Below are 2,500 nucleotides of genomic sequence, written 5' to 3'. Positions count from 1 at the left end.
CCGGCCGGGCCAGGCAGGAAAATTCGTCAGGGGGGCACGCTGACGAAAAGAGGGGCTGCCGCGTGGAAAATCGGCAGCGCAGATTTTTCGACGAACATTCGTCAGGGGGGCACGCTGACGAAAAGAGGGGCTGCCGCGTGGAAAATCGGCAGCGCAGATTTTTCGACGAACAGGGGCTGGATGCTGGACCGGCCGGGCCAGGCAGGAAAATTCGTCAGGGGGGCACGCTGACGAAAAGAGGGGCTGCCGCGTGGAAAATCGGCAGCGCAGATTTTTCGACGAACATTCGTCAGGGGGGCACGCTGAGGAAAACAGGGGCTGCCGCGTGGAAAATCGGCAGCGCAGATTTTTCGACGAACATTCGTCAGGGGGGCACGCTGAGGAAAACAGGGGCTGCCGCGTGGAAAATCGGCAGCGCAGATTTTTCGACGAACAGGGGCTGGATGCTGGACCGGCCGGGCCAGGCAGGAAAATTCGTCAGGGGGGCACGCTGACGAAAAGAGGGGCTGCCGCGTGGAAAATCGGCAGCGCAGATTTTTCGACGAACAGGGGCTGGATGCTGGACCGGCCGGGCCAGGCAGGAAAATTCGTCAGGGGGGCACGCTGACGAAAAGAGGGGCTGCCGCGTGGAAAATCGGCAGCGCAGATTTTTCGACGAACAGGGGCTGGACTGGCCGGGCCAGGCAGGAAAATTCGTCAGGGGGGCACGCTGACGAAAACAGGGGCTGCCGCGTGGAAAATCGGCAGCGCAGATTTTTCGACGAACAGGGGCTGGACTGGCCGGGCCAGGCAGGAAAATTCGTCAGGGGGGCACGCTGACGAAAGTAGGCTCGTCGTGGAAAATCAGCAGCGCAGATTTTTCGACGAACAGGGGCTGGACGCTGGACTGGGCCAGGCAGGAAAATTCGTCAGGGGGGCACGCTGACGAAAACAGGGGCTGCCGCGTGGAATGGCAGCCTACACGCAGATGCGAATTCGGCAGCGCACGATGGCTTGAGCAGGTCATGGGTTCGACTTGGCGCGATCTGAAACCTGGACGAGGGACTGTCGACGCTGGACGAGCCAGCGCGGTGGCCTGTCGTGCCCCGTTCAGGGGGGGCCTGCCGCGGAGACAGCCCTCGCGGGCTCGACAGCGCAGGCCAGCGTCCCCGACGTCGCTGGCCGCGGCAGGCGAGCTGCCGGGGTTCCCGCATTCCTACAAGAAAACGTCGTGCTTTCCACATGAAACCAATCCAGTAAAATCAGCCATATTTTTATGAGGCTGCCCACTGAATTTGGGGTCATTCCGGGCCGGTTCCTAGTTTTGCGGATTTACTCGATTTCTAATGGTAGGAAAATTAAAACAAATACTTCCCGACCTCGAAAAATTCTGGGAAAATTAATGAAGGTGGATTGGATTTTTGCCAACCTCTCTGCAAAATTTCAGCTCAAAATACCAAGAAATGAATTTTTTAGAGGGGGGGTGACAGCTGGGACCTAGTAGTGTCTCCCCCTGCCAGAGCTGCAATGACACTTATTGCTCTTTAGGGAGCCACCAGGCCGGCGCCCCTCAAAGACCACACGCGCGCGCGCGCCCGCCCGCGCTGGGCGCTGGGGCGCTGGGGCCTGAGGGCCTGGGGCCCTTGGGGGCCCTTGGGCGCTTGGCGCGCGCGCGCGGCCCCCGCAGCCATGCCGCGCCGCGCGACGCGCGGACAGCCCCTGCTGGCTTGCTCTCTCGCCCGCGGGGGGGCTGCCTTCGGGCCCTGGCCCCCCGCGTTCTGGCCTGCCCCCTGCGGGGGAGAGGCTAGGCGCTGCAGGGGCCAGCCCGACGTCGCTGGCCGCGGCAGGCGACAGCCCCTGCTGGCTTGCTCTCTCGCCCGCGGGGGGGCTGCCTTCGGGCCCTGGCCCCCCGCGTTCTGGCCTGCCCCCCGCGTGGGAGAGGCTAGGCGCTGCAGGGGCCAGCCCGACGTCGCTGGCCGCGGCAGGCGACAGCCCCTGCTGGCTTGCTCTCTCGCCCGCGGGGGGGCTGCCTTCGGGCCCTGGCCCCCCGCGTTCTGGCCTGCCCCCCGCGTGGGAGAGGCTAGGCGCTGCAGGGGCCAGCCCGACGTCGCTGGCCGCGGCAGGCGAGCCGCCGGGGTTCCCGCATTCCTACAACAAAACGTCGTGCTTTCCACATGAAATCAATCCAGTAAAATCAGCCATATTTTTATGAGGCTGCCCACTGAATTTGGGGTCATTCCGGGCCGGTTCCTATTTTTTCCGATTTCCTCGATTTTTAATGGTAGGAAAATAAAAAAAAATACTTCCCGACCTCGAAAAATTCTGGAAAAATTAATAAAGTTGGATTGGATTTTTGCCAACCTCTGTGCAAAATTTCAGCTCAAAATACCAAGAAATGAATTTTTTAGAGGGGGGGTGACAGCTGGGACCTAGTAGTGTCTCCCCCTGCCAGAGCTTCAATGACACTTATTGCTCTTTAGGGGGGTGCCCCCTGACTGGCCATGGGGCGCGCTGGCCTGGC

Source organism: Populus nigra, chromosome 2 (genome assembly GCF_951802175.1).
Source record: "Populus nigra chromosome 2, ddPopNigr1.1, whole genome shotgun sequence".
In the NCBI taxonomy this organism is placed as follows: Eukaryota; Viridiplantae; Streptophyta; class Magnoliopsida; order Malpighiales; family Salicaceae; genus Populus; species Populus nigra.
Note: the sequence above shows the minus strand (reverse complement) of the source record.